This window comes from Schistocerca nitens, chromosome 7, assembly GCF_023898315.1.
Source record: "Schistocerca nitens isolate TAMUIC-IGC-003100 chromosome 7, iqSchNite1.1, whole genome shotgun sequence".
In the NCBI taxonomy this organism is placed as follows: domain Eukaryota; kingdom Metazoa; phylum Arthropoda; class Insecta; order Orthoptera; family Acrididae; genus Schistocerca; species Schistocerca nitens.
In genome coordinates, this window is record NC_064620.1 from 167,079,825 (window position 1) to 167,093,997 (window position 14,173).

The following is a 14,173-nucleotide window of genomic DNA, read 5'->3' on the forward strand; positions in this document are numbered from 1 at the left end:
ACAATAACCTATACCTTTCATGAATCACTTACCTCACAAAAATCTTCGTTACTGGAACTACTGCAATACAGCGAGCGCCAATACTGCCAGCTAAATAAATGACTCCAACTACTGAAGGCACTAACTACTGATAAGTATACTTGATAGGTATAGTTAGCAAATGAAAGATTTAGATAGAGAATAAACAATGTATTTACCTTAATAGTGTTCAAAAGTCATGATATATTACATCCAGTATTACAAATTTACTCTCTCTAATGGACACACGTCCAGATCATCCGCTCTCAAAACTCCGCCATCTCACTCCCCACATCCACCACTGCTGGCGGCTCACCTCCAACTGCGCAACGCTACGCGCTGTTCACATCCAACTGTCCAACACTACAATAGCGACTATTCCAACAATGCCAACCAGCCACAGACTTTACACAGCACAGTCAGTGATATTCATACAGAACAATACGTGGCGTTACCAACATAAAAACCTTAACAGCCTATTTACACCTGGAAAAAGCGTTCGAGAACGAAAACGCTTGCAAGCTTGCTACTCTCCTTTAGAATCTGTACTTTAATAAAAAATGTCAAGGTACTGTAAATCAGAACACAGGGATAATATGTGATCTAAATGAGAATAGATTTATTCAATCTTAACATAACAAGACAAAAAAAGACTAAAGAAACGTCACACAAACATGTTTCTTTCACAAACGCTTTCACTAACATGGGGTCTGTGGTGAACAAAGTGATCAGCTGGGAATCGACTCATGACACTAACCAGAACACTAATCGCTCTGCCGGCCGTGGTGGCCGTGCGGTTCTAGGCGCTTCAGTCGGGAACCGCGAGACTGCTACGGTCGCAGATTCGAATCCTGCCTCGGGCATGGTGTGTGATGTCCTTAGGTTAGTTAGGTTTAAGTAGTTCTAAGTTCTAGGGGACTGATGACCTCTGATGTTAAGTCCCATTGCGCTTAGAGTCATTTGAACCATTTTTGAACTAATCGCTCTATCTGACTTCAAACACGTGAATCCGGTGTATGGCACAACTACTGCTCCATAATCAAACATCTATACTCTACCATTCCAAAAAGATAGATATGGTTTGAATGAATAGGTTGCTGAGAAACATATATTGGAGCCCTACGCCATAGCAGCGAATACTTTACTCTCCTGCTGGTCAGGGGGGCACACCACGATGTGTTCAACGACTGAAGTCATGGATGGCCGCAATCTGTTATTAATGGCACGCGCCCAAATAATGCAAGTATGCGGTCTCGCCTTCGGTTAATAAATGCAGGTACTTTTCGATGAGCCTCTGAAACGCCGGTGGATTCCAGTGTGAAGGTGGATATGTTTGCTGGTCTGCCAAACCAATTTGATTTGGTGCCATGACTATGCATGATGAAATATGTGAAATGTTTAGATAGTTGACTCAAGGCACATAAGTACACCCATGCATCACTCATTGCGTGCGTGATGATAGAAGCAGTACCTCTGTCAGTTCAGAAGCTGACTGGCACAGGCTCTAAGTGGCACAGTAGCAAGGACACAAGTCTCACCGTTTAGGTAGAGACTTACAGTTCTTTACTAGCGAAGCGCCAGTACAAGAGTAATCTCTTCTCTTTCTGCCCACTTCCTCCTCAGCTCTGTAGCAAAGCACATTTACATCTTAGACTTCCCCCACTTAAGCACAAGCCAATCTCGAGCTGGAGCACGGCATTCGAAGCTGGGAGAGCGCCCTTTGCTCTGCATGCACCGATTTGACTAATCAGAGACTTTAAAGTTAATTGGGAGAAAAGGAAAAAAGATTCAGCTTCGCAGCCTCTTCCCTTCATGTTTACACTATGTCTTATGGTAACAACATAACCAGGATGGAACTACAGCCCTCCACAAAAAGCTTGTTATCTCCCTTGTTGTGTCCATTTCGAAGTTTCCAAAGAACGGCCATAAACTCTTTAAAAGAATCATGCTTTCACAAATACACTACTGGCCATTAAAATTGCTACACTAAGAATAAATGCAGATGATAAACAGGTATTCATTGGACAAATATATTATTCTATAACTGACATGTGATTACATATTCACGCAATTTCGGTGCATAGATCCTGAGAACTCAGTACCCAGAACAACCACCTCTGGCCATAATAACGGCCTTGATACGCCTGAGCATTGAGACAAACAGAGCTTGAATGGCGTGTACAGGTACAGCTGCCCATGCAGCTTTAACACGATACCACAGTTCACCAAGAGTAGTGACTGGCGTATTGTGACGAGCCAGTTGCTCGGCCATCATTGACCAGACGTTTTCAATTGGTGAGAGGTATGGAGAATTTGCTGGCCAGGGCAGCAGTCGAACATTTTCTGTATCCAGAAAGGCCCGTACAGGAGCTGCAATACGAGGTCGTGCATTATCCTGCTGTAATGTAGGGTTTCGCAGGGATCTAATGAAGGGTAGAGCCACGGGTCGTAACACTTCTGAAATGTAACGTCCACTGTTCAAAGTGCCGTCAATGCGAACAAGAGGTGACCCAGACGTGTAAACAATGGCACCCGATACCATCTCGCCGGCAGTATGGCGATGACGAATACACTCTTCTAATGTGCGTTCACCGCAATATCGCCAAACACGACCATCATGATGCTGTAAACAGAAACTGGACTCATCCGAAAAAATGACGTTTTGCCATTCGTGCACCCAGGTTCGTCGTTGAGTACACCATCGCAGACGCTCCTGTCTGTGATGCAGCGTCAAGGGTAACCGCAGCCATGGTGTCCGAGCTGATAGTCCATACTGCTGCAAGCGTAGTCGAACTGTTCGTGCAGATGGTTGTTGTCTTGCAAACGTCCCCATTTGCTGACTCAGGGATCGAGACGTGGCTGCACGATCCGTTACAGTCATACGGATAAGATGCCTGTCATCTCGACTGCTAGTGATACGAAGCCGTTGGGATCCAGTACGGCGTTCCGTATTACCCTCCTGAACCCACCGATTCCGTATTCTACTATCAGTCATTGGATATCGACCAACGCTTGCAGCAATCCGCATTTCTCCTTCTTACACGAGGCATCACACCAATGCTTCACCAGGCAACGCCGGTCAAATGTTGTTTGTGTATGAGAAATCGGTTGGAAAGTTTCCTCATGTCAGCACGTTGTAAGTGTCGCCGCTGGCGCCAACCTTGTGTGAATGCTCTGAAAAGCTAATCATTTGCATATCACAGCATCTGCTACCTGTCGGTTAGATTTCGCGTCTGTAGCACGTCATCAACGTGGTGTAGCAATTTTAATGGCCAGTATTGTATGTTTTGTAACAGAGTCTGGATGTCTGGGCGCCTGTGACCTGTCCCACAGAAATTTGCAGAACGCACACAGATGTCCTGTCGGCTTACTGCCTAACAAGGCCCCATCCTCTGCTTTATTGCCGGTCTACAATGCACTGGCCTTTCCATCGGCGACTTTTCGGTGCTAGTCAGTCTACCTGGACGTGGGTGCCTTCCGACTGGCGCCAACCAATGTGTCTGCACAATGAGTCCGCAGAACTTGGCTGTCCGGAAATGTTTCCAGCGAGGTTCCACAGAAAAAACGCGCTTCCCTCGGTCCACCGTCGCCGTGATTATACTGCAGTCGTTTAAATCGGCACCCTATTCCTTTGAACGGAGGTAAAACTTACGTTTATTCGTTCAAAATGGTTCAAATGGCTCTGAGCACTATGGGACTGAACATCTGTGGTCATCAGTTCTCTAGAACTTAGAACTACTTAAACCTAACTAACCTAAGGACAACACACACATCCACGCCCGAGGCAGGATTCGAACCTGCGACCGTAGCGGTCACGCGGTTCCAGACTGAAGCGCCTAGAACCGCACGGCCACACCGGCCGGCACGTTTATTCGTTCAAATGGTTCAAATGGCTCTGAGCACTATGGGACTTAACTTCTGAGGTCATCAGTCCGCTAGAACTTAGAACTACTTAAACCTAACTAACCTAAGGAGATCACACACATCCATGCCCGAGGCAGGATTCGAACCTGCGACCGTAGCGGTCGCGCGGTTCCAGACTGTAGCGCCTAGAACCGCTCGGCCACTCTGGCCGGCCGTTTATTCGTCCCCTAGAGCATGCAAGCAAGAGCATTAACTACCGCCCACCATTTCATCATGATGTATGAAGTCAAATCGCAATAAAGATCATATTGTCTAAGAACATGAAGCGACATAACACCGAATCAGAAGTGAGAGTGCCCTGCAGTCTCTCACACTTGTAATCCTTTTGACTGCTGACACTAGATTAAATAACTGATATAGAAAACACTGTAAAGGTACTTTTCAGTCACGTTTACCAACACAATAACGAAAGAATCACACCAGTCTGGCAAACAGAACACGCGAAATTACAAAATTCGCGTTCCTTTTGTAAGAAACCTAGTGCTACCGAAGAATGGTGAAAGGTAAGGGCGCAGATAAAATACAACATAAAGAAGAATGGTCGAGGAACGAAGCCTGTGGGAGACGTTTACCACAATAAGGGAAAAGTTAGAGGGATGTATCTTACGGTATTCAAGAACAATTTCCATGGTGCTAGAAGCAGCTCTAAAGGGGCAATATGCAGGGTGTTTCAAAATGAACATTCCGGTTTTAAGGCGTTGTAGCATTTATTACGTTCAACTTACAATTGTAAATAATACACCAAATGAAAAAGCAACTCAAACGGTTTTGTTTGTATACCTGTGCGCAACGGGAAGAGTATAGAATGACAAAGAGTGAGTGAGAAACCTGTTGAACGAGTGCGAGTCTTTCACGCTTAGCCCCAAGAAATATCCCCGCGGAAAGTTTACGGGCCTTTCTTTTTCGGTGAATCAACTGTAACTGCTGTTTCTTATGTTGATGTGCTACAGCTATGGCCCGTGCCTCAATGGGAATAAGCTGAACAACACATCTTTATTTGGGAGCAAGATGGTGCGGCGCCTCACTGACACAACTCAGTACGCGACTGGTTAAACGACGTTCTATCTGACCAGTGGATCGGGCGCAAGGGGCCCGTTGACACAGCATTTTATGCATGACCTCCACGTTCACACACTATCTGACGCGATCATGTGTATTTGCCTCCGATAACAGCTGATCTATCCAACTTTAAAAGCAGTGTTATTGTAACAGTTACTCTTGACACATTGATCAAGATTTCGGAACAACTCGCCTATCGACTCGATGTGCGATCGGTGTTCACACCGAATAATTGTAAGAAAAACTGTGTTTCTCTTTCATTTGGTGTATTATTTACAATTGTAAGGTAAAGGTAATACGTGATGCAAAGCCTTAAAACCCGTATATTCATTTTGAAACACCCTTCAGTAATACGATATCGCAGTTCCTGTGTTACTCAGAAGTGCTACGTAATGTTTCTTCGGACATGCATGCATGTTCGCCGGCCGGTGTGCCCGAGCGGTTCTAGGCGCATCAGTCTGGATCCATGCGACCGCTACGGTCGCAGGGTCGAATCCTGCCTCGGACATGGATGTGTGTGATGTCCTTAGGTTAGTTAGGTTTAAGTAGTTCTAAGTTCTAGGGGACTGATGACCTCAGATGTTAAGTCCCATAGTGCTCAGAGCCATTTGAACCATTTGAACCATGCATGTTCGAACGAACAGGCACTGCTATGACTACTGCCGTAATGAAATGTATGAGATGTATTAACTGTTGCCAATGTGGACAATCGTCAGCTGTCATTGACGGTGTATGGAAGTTTTAATCTCGCCGTGAGTTGTGCTGGTAAGGCAACCACCTGCGGTAAGAAGGAAATTCGGATTCGAATCCCTGTCCGGCACAAATTTCATCGTTTTTCATTCCATTACACATCTGATGGTCGTCCATATTCGCAACTGTGAATACGTATTACGAAAAAATTTTTTGTTTCAGACAATAATTAGAAAATGTAGAATTAATTATAGATGATGTTGTACGTAGTATTTACGCAGGAATGAAGATTAGCCCAAGACGAGAAAAAGGTGAAATACAACAAGAAGCCACTTTCAACACAATTTTGCTTAAGTGGTTGGTGTTCAGTGCGTTCGCGATTGTGTGGCCGTTATGGGTGAAGCAAAATCACAATGGGTCACGGTTGAGACGGGAAATGAGCGGTGGTCCCTCGGGGATATCTTGAAAATCCGCCAAGGAAAGAAAATTAGGGTTTCATGTCCAGTCAACTTCAAGCTCATTAGTGTAAGGCTCTGAGCACTATGGGACTCAGCTCATTAGTGTAAGATATAATACAAGCATGCTGCAGGCAACCGGTTCTGTCCTTTACAAAGGAACCGTCCCCGCAGTCGCCTTAATAAGGTTGAGTAAACCAAAGAAAACATTAAGGGGCTCCGGAACGCCCTATACTTGCAATGTTAAAATAACGCTTATAAATTACATCTTTCCTCACAAAATATTTGAGGTAGGAAGTTGAACTTTTTACAGATTATTTATTGGAATATGGGCTACAACTTAACACAGGGATTTTACAGAATTTTAGTTCAGTTATTAAAGATGATTTTTTTTCAATTGTAATGAAAATTCACAACATTTTTTTGCAATTTTTATTTATATATTCAAAAATATACAGTTTTTTGGGAAAAAGGCTGTGTTAAATTATGCAGAAGGTACTGTGTAACATTTACTGAAAGTTTGAAACAAATATGTTTGGAAGATCCTTAGAAAACATGTAATGAGTATGAGAAAATAAAAGTTTTGGGAATCGAGCGACAAAGATTGGATTAACTTTTTAGTGCATTCCAGGTCCATAGGATGGATTATCTTCATCCTCTGCAAACTCCTCCTCCAGATTCCTCTTGTTCCTCCTCCTGTTTACTCTTGCTTGTATTTCTAGACTCTTTACAGCCCTGTCTGCAGCCCGAAGGCGTTCCTTGTCTAAAGCAAGCATCGCTCGTACCATGTTAGAACCTATCTTCATTCCCATATTTCTAAATACCTTGCACCTTACAATGTTGCCAACATTTCTCCTTTTACAAAATTATTGAGGCTTTCGTGGCCACTTGTTGACAAACTGCCTATTGGCTTCTGTCTCGGGTTCTTCGGCCGACGTTCATCTAATGATTTTTCTGACGTTTCGCCAGCACGAGTGGCTGGCATTGTCAAAGCTTCACCCTCCATTGCCGGTGGTGAACTGGAGCCGAGCTCGCGGGCGCAGGCTATATGTACCTGGCGCGCCAACGTCCGAGGGCTTCTCCGCGCTCATTTCCGGTGCGGTTCTCCTCTTGCTACCTGCGACGGTCGTTCGCTGCAGTACGGGAAGCCAGGATCCGTTGACCTTAAGGCTTTCCTCTTTCTTGTTCAAACTGTTCGCGTGTTTTTGTATTTCTACAGCTTCTCTGAACAAGCGCGTGTGATAGTGCTTCTCTACAGCCAGAACTTCCGTGTCGGCGAATTTTATTACATGGTCGGTCTCATTCAGTGCGTGCTCTGCCACGGCCGATTTCTCCACCTGCCCCAACCTGCAATGTCGCTTATGCTCTTTGATCCTGGTGTTAATGGATCGTCCAGTCATTCCGACATAAACTTTTCCGCATGTGCATGGTATGCGGTATATTCCCGACATTGCAAGTGGGTCTCTTTTCTCCTTCGCCGATCTAAGACACTCTTTGATCTTCCTTGTCGGTTTGAAAATCGTCTTTACGCCATGTTTGCGCAATATACGGCCGATTCTGTCCGTCACTCTGGGAATGTATGGCAGAAAGGCCGTACCCGACAATTCTTTTTCCGGTTCCTTCCTTCGCCGAGGGTTGGGCTCTGTTACACTTCTAATATAATTTGTGGAGTAACCATTGCTCCTCAGGACAGTTTCCAGGTGTTGCATTTCTCGTTTGAGGTGTTGCGGCTCACATATTCGTCCTGCTCTCGTTACGAGCGTACTAATCATGCCTCTTTTCTGGCTCGGGTGGTGGTTTGACAGTTTGTGCAGGTATCGGTCCGTGTGAGTCGGTTTTCGATACACGCTGTGTCCCAGATCTTCGCCGTCCCTTGTGTCACAAGGGGGGGTGAAGCTTTGACAATGCCAGCCACTCGTGCTGGCGAAACGTCAGAAAAATCATTAGATGAACGTCGGCCGAAGAACCCGAGACAGAAGCCAATAGGCAGTTTGTCATTTCTCCTTTTCTTAAAAGCCTTCAGAGGATTTCTAATAACTTTACTTTTACTCATTATTATACTTCAACAAAACAGAGACTCAAGAAACAGAATTAATTACGAATATTTTCGAGATAACGACAGAGTAAATAAACATGAAACAATCGACAATCACACCAGCGATATATATTGAACCATCACAGGTTAGCCACAACACATACTTTATCTCACATCACTAAAATGTACCTGATGAACACGGACGTTAATAATAACACCATTTGACAGCAGTTGCACAGCGCCACAGTGGGTCACGCCCATGTAGAACACAGTTCAAAAAAAAATTTAAAAATAGTTGTAGTCTTCGGAATTGAATAAATTATATATCTATTAAAAGGTAATAGTCTGCAGATTCAGAAAACGCAAAAAAGTAAAAATTGAACTTTTCATGATTTTGAGTCTTTCCGGAGCCCCTTAAATTGCATGGCTGAACAGTGATCTGAACTTCGCTCCTATCGCGCGCCATGTAAGTGCTTTTGCCACTGTGCCACCTTGCTCAGTAAAATAGGAATACCGATGATAAAGGGGTATGTGAAAGCTGTTCTTTCCGAACAGGAGACCTGCGGCATTATTTCTGTGCCACCACATTCGGCAGCTGTGCCTCTTGTAGTTTAACGGTACAACATCTGCATCTACATCTGTGTGATTACTCTGCACTTCACACAGAACCACTTTCAGACCATTACATTTTCGAATAGTACTGGGGAGAAATTAAGACCTAAATCTGTCCGTGTGAGCTCTGACTTCTTATTTAGTTGCGATGATTTTTCTTCGTTATATAGGTAGGAGAATGCTGGTGATAGAAATGTCGTTAAAATATCTGGTCACAACGAAAAACGCCTTTGTTTTAATGACTGAAACCCCATCCCGATTTTCATATCCGTGACACACTCTGATCATGGACTGTGCGGCTGATCCCGGCGGAGGTTCGAGTCCTCCCTCAGGCATGGGTGTGTGTGTTCGTGATGACTGGGTGTTGTGTGATGTCCTTAGGTTAGTTAGGTTTAAGTAGTTCTAAGTTCTAGGGGACTGATGACCATAGCTGTTAAGTCCCATAGTGCTCAGAACCATTTGAACCATTTTTGTGTGTTCGTCCTTAGGATAATTTAGATTAAGTAGTGTGTAAGCTTAGGGACTGATGACCTTAGGAGTTAAGTCCCATAAGATTTCACACACATTTGAACATTTTTTGACACACTCTGAACTATCTCGCGCTAATACAAAACGGGCTTTCCTCCTTTGAACTTTTTCGATGTCCGCCTTCAATCCAATCTGGTAAGGATTCCATACTGCACAGCAATCCTCCTGAAGAGGTGAACAATTTAAAGGTTGACAGTCTAATAGATTTCTCGCATCTTCCAAGTTCAACTGAATCGACATCCTTTCAATTTGTGTGAATTTTCGTCCAACCGAAATTTAAGTGATTTTTTTAATCATGTGGAGGACCTCGATCAGTTTATTCTTCAGAATCAACTGCCACTTTTGCACTAATAAATAATCTTGTATAAATCTTTTCGATCTTCTGATAGCTTTATTACACGGAAAACGACAGCATCATCTCCAAACAATTTAAGGATGTCGCTCAAACGGCTTCCTGAGACTCTTATGCAGTTTAAGAACAGCAGAGGGTTTATAAAAATTCTTTGAGGAACATATTGAAAGCTGAAATACACATAACTGACGTTCCACAACAATTGTTACGGAATATCAGTACTGTGTATTTCTGCTTTTAATATGTTTATGTACATCCCTGCATGTGTGTGTATTGTATGTTGAACAGTGGACATAAAAACGACGGAGACGCTTCGTCCCGCGATAGCCCTCAGTGGTTTACAACCCCACGACAGGCCACAGCGGTCCACCCGCCCCACAGCCACCTCACACCAAACCCAGGGTTATTGTGCAGTCCGGCCCTCAGTGGATGCCCCCCCCCCCCCTCCTCCCAGAAACGTCACATACCAGACGAGTGTAACCTCAAATGTTTGCGTGGCAGAGTAATTATGGTGTACGCATACGTGGAGACAGAGTATGAGCAGCAATCGCCGACATAGGGTAACTGAGGCACAATAGGAGGAACCAGCCCGCATTCGCCGAGGCAGATGGAAAACCGCCTTAAAAAGCACCAACAGGCTGGCCGGCACGCCGAACCTCGACACTAATCCGCCGCACAGCGGTTCAGAACGGCCTAATCCCTGGCCAAAAGTCGAAAAGTGAGAATAATAATTCCAAAATTTCCTTAGGTTTTTGGGGTCGCTGATCACGAATTTGATATCAAAATTATGAAACTCAAAATGGCGGACAAAAAATGGCCGACTTTTTGGAAAAATAATCACTTTATCGGTCCGAAAATTTGCACCAATAGGTTTTCGATGTCGCTGATTACGAATTTGATATCAAATTTATGAAATTAAAATGGCGGACATTTTGTAAAAATAATCACTTCATCGGTTCGAAAATTTCCACCATGGGTTTTCGGAGTCGCTGATTACGAATTTGATATTAGATTCATGACAATTGAAATTCCAAAATGATAAAGAATTTTGTAGAACATGTAAATCTGTATTTTCTTTTACGTACATAATTCCATACAGTACATTGGAGTAATTGAAAATCATAATCTGGGTCAGATGGATCCGTCGTACATGTTTCGATTTCTGCTGAGGATAAGCTACTATTTGAGACATACTCTTCTGGTGTTTCCAGTAGAAGTTCTAGTACATCAGAAGGTAACGGTGCACTATTTTTCATTTTTGATTTTTGAAAATTATTTTATCAGTGGGTCCGAGGATGCAAGAAGCCGACGAAAAACGTCGACATTGTCTTCTCTCTCGTACATTTGAGAGAAAAATTTTCGCGGTACCGACGAATGTCCTTGTTTCTCGCTTCTTGAGCGTCCTAGGAAAGTTGTCCGATTGGAAAGACACTCATTTCAGTTATTGCGTAGCCATGAATTAAATCGGTATGTACCAATGTTGACATCGGGTCCCAGGAATATAGCTCAACATATCGTTTCGCGACGTCTAAGCAATAAACCCTGAACTTTTCGATATGTATAGCAAAACCGCCCGTCATTGTCTGCAAAATTACTTTGCAACTTGCTACGAATTTCTCGTCCAAATTCAAAATTTCTGCTGTTAAGGCAGAGTTGTCAGAAAAACGTCGGGCTGTATTGTCGTGGTTTTTACTGCCAAATCCTTGCTTAGACATATCGATATTTAAGCCTAGAGCAGCTTTAAATTTCTTTTTTATTTGCTCCTTACGATCTTCAACTACTTTCTTTTCATCCACTGATTGCGCCTGCCATTTACTCGTTCCGTCTTTCAGTTTACACGCAATATGGAGCATCCCTTCCACAAACCTTATCCACGCGTATAAGGAAGAAATTCCAAAATTTAGTTTCGAGCTATCACATTCTGTTTGTTCCACCAATTGTAAATTGTTGAAATCTTTAGACGTCAAATTACATAAATAACATCTTTGCGCAGGTTTAGTGTCAGTAATAGCATTTCTCACCTTTCCATCTATCATTGAAACGATAAGTCATATTTTACTTCAGCTTTAATACCCTACGATACTGTAGCGAAAGTGACGAGTGATCCTATCTGCCTATCAACGATAGTTTTTTCATCAGCAATTGACTGCACGGTTTCTTTCGAAAATTGAAATTTCAACGGTCTGCAGTAATGGGGTGAAGAAGGCCTTGGGTTCTTCCAAACGACAAGTTGCTGCTCAGATTTGTTGTCTGAAGCTAGCATTTGTAACGGAACCACGGAAGTAAAAAATACATGAGCGTCAGAGCTGTCGCTTTCGTCAAATTTTTGTTTATACTGCTGCGATGACGAACCATCGCATCTCCACTTCAAAATTAACTTCATGTTATTCGCGAAGGAACTGTCGAGTGTTTTCATGACATCAGATTGTACTTGAAGCAATCGAGCTGTATTACGGTCTAGTAAAGCCTGCTGTGATACTTCCGCACTTTTTTCCGTTATACGTATTGAACACACTAGTGGGTTACAACGAAATTTAGCAGCTAATGTTCAATGAAAACTGAGAGAAAACGACCTGTCGCTGTTTTCATTGGTTAATTCCCAGACCATATTGTACGTTTCTTTCGTCATTTTACCGCCTATTATCAGGTTTATGGCAACATCTGCGCTAATTTCTTTACGTAGTTGTCTATATTCTCGGCTCTAATTATATCATATACCGAAAATTCATTATCTATAAAGTCTCAAAAATCAAGAATTACTCTTCCTATAACCGTAATAATTTCAACAATAGGAGAATGCTAACTGATACCAATAGGCTCGCGTTGGAGAAGTGATTGTAATACCCTGGAGCACCTTTGCTGCAGCGTGTGATCCAGAAGCACGAAGATTTATTTCCGTTGCGAATGCCAATGCCCTTGGAGTTGTTGATCCCCGAAGATCATCGACTTTTCGTAGCTTACTCCGTTCGCTGGATAATGAAAAGTCCAATGAGGGTCTTCCAACTTTGTGGCTTTTATCCGATCCTGATGTATCAGAATTAGGAGCAGGTTCGTCCCTGTTTTTTCAATTCCGCATTCTACAACAAATTGCAATAACGTTAGCTCGAAAGTGAAAGAAAAAAAAACGATTAAATGAAAAATTTCACTGATACACTGGAACCTCGTTTATATTGACTCACGTTTAACCTGAGTCGCGTTTATGTTCACTTCCCACCTCTCGTTTATGTTGACCTCTTGTTCCCCCACCTCAGTAATCAACACACTGCAAAGCATAGCGGAATGCATTTGTGTTGGTGCGTAGAGGGAAAATGTGGGAGGAGAAAGTCATAGTGGTGGGAACCACTCCGAAGTCAACATAAACGCCAGATATACGTTTCGAGGCACTCAACATAAACAAGGTACCACTGTATAAGAAACAGGAAAATAGACAAACCGCAATAGCTCAAAAAATGGTTCAAATGGCTCTGAGCACTGTGGGACTTAACTGCTGAGGTCGTCAGTCCTCTAGAATTTAGAACTACTTAAACCTAACTAACCTCACACACACCCATGCTCGTGGGAGGATTCGAACCTGCGACCGTAGCGGTCGTGCGGTTCCAGACTGTCGCGCATAGAACCGCTCGGCCACAACAGTCGGTCCTGGTCAAGCCATGCTTGATGGCTGGCGTAAAAGCGCTCCAGATTTCTGCAGCTATCCTGCCATTTTTTCTTCATTATAAATAGGAGATTCCTTAAACATTTCCCATCATCAACTGAAATTGTGAAAGGACATCCTTCCGATTCAGTAAAATATTTTTCGAAAACTACTTGTTTGTCAAATTTTGAGCTCCATTCCTCACGTAGGGCCAAGAATATTTGTCTGCGTGTACTAATAATTTCGTTGCATGTATGTCATGTTAAAATTTAAAAAACTATATTATATACAGGGTGTTACAAAAAGGTACGGCCAAACTTTCAGGAAACATTCCTCACACATAAAGAAAGAAAATATGTTATGTGGAAATGTGTCCGGAAACGCTTACTTTCCATGTTAGAGCTCATTTTATTACTTCTCTTCAAATCACATTAATCGTGGAATGGAAACACACAGCAACAGAACGTACCAGCGTGACTTCAAACACTTTGTTACAGGAAATGTTCAAAATGTCCTCCGGTAGCGAGGATACATGCATCCACCCTCCGGCGCATGGAATCCCTAATGCGCTGATGCAGCCCTGGAGAATGGCGTATTGTATCACAGCCGTCCACAATACGAGCACGAAGAGTCTCTACATTTGGTACCGGGGTGGCGTAGACAAGAGCTTTCAAATGCCCCAATAAATGAAAGTCAAGAGGGTTGAGGTCAGGAGAGCGTGGAGGCCATGGAATTGGTCCGCCTCTACCAATCCATCGGTCACCGAATCTGTTGTTGAGAAGCGTACGAACACTTCGACTGAAATGTGCAGGAGCTCCATCGTGCATGAACCACATGTTGTGTCGTACTTGTAAAGGCACATGTTC